Genomic DNA, 1,019 nt, shown 5'->3' with positions numbered 1-1,019 from the left:
CCTTGATATGCTAATTTTAGACAACAGGTGATCCTATGGAACTTACCTTTTTCAATCATTCTCCATTTTCATTCCAAAGGATCACAGTTAGAATGTGTGTTGGCTTGAATCTGTCTCTCCCCCTTTCAGGAGGATTTGAACAAGATTCCAGAACACGACCAAGTCGCATTCTCCCGTGAGATACAGTCTATGAGGTAAAATGGTCAAGCTTTGGCTCATTCCAACAGTTTCAACCTTGGGCTGGTTAAAATGTGAGAAGAAGCGCAGAAAGGCACTGGCTTAGACAGGAGCCCAAACTGGAAGCAACAGGGGCCGCGCCAGAGAGCCCAGCGATGGCTCCGCTACATCTCCGGAGTAATTTTCCATGTGGACTGCACGAAGATCTTGTAAGGCACAGCCCCAGGTTACACACGCTGGGCTCCGATTCCGCAGGCTTTACAAGCCTCATTACTGGAAAGAGTCTCCCGCTCTCCTGGCACAGAAGGCGCAGGAAGAAAATGTTCAGTGGACAATAAAAACTTCGGGTTTACCGAGTGACATAAACACACGGCCTTCCTACACCGTGATGAACCTGACCTCCGAATAACGGGGTTGGAGGGCGGTGATCCGTTTCCACTTAGACTCTAGGGAGTTTCCCAGGGAGCCAAGATTGCTGTGGGTCTGCAGTCCTTTCTCACCGGGAGGTGAAAGCAAACCCAGAGAAGAACCCATTGTCATCCTCTGAGGCTGCTGTGAACGCTTCTGGGGCTGGGGCCGCCAAAAGGAGCCTAGACTCCCAGCGGCTCCCCCTCCCTCCCAGACCCACTCCCAAACCCAAGTACACGCTTTCCATTTCCAGCCAGAAGTGCTGCGTGAGCTTCTACACGTACCCGCAGACAGCTCCTTAAATAGGGTCCGAGCTGAGCAAACAATCCCAGACATGGGGCCCAAGAAGGCGAGCGCAGGCAACCGCAGGGGCGCACGCAACCCCCGCGGGTCAGCCGGCGGCCAATAGCCAGGGCGCGGCCCGCACCGCCACC

The sequence above is a fragment of the Tupaia chinensis genome, unplaced genomic scaffold (assembly GCF_000334495.1).
Source record: "Tupaia chinensis unplaced genomic scaffold, TupChi_1.0 Scaffold149537_1, whole genome shotgun sequence".
Taxonomy (NCBI): domain Eukaryota; kingdom Metazoa; phylum Chordata; class Mammalia; order Scandentia; family Tupaiidae; genus Tupaia; species Tupaia belangeri.
This window is presented reverse-complemented; position numbering follows the sequence as displayed.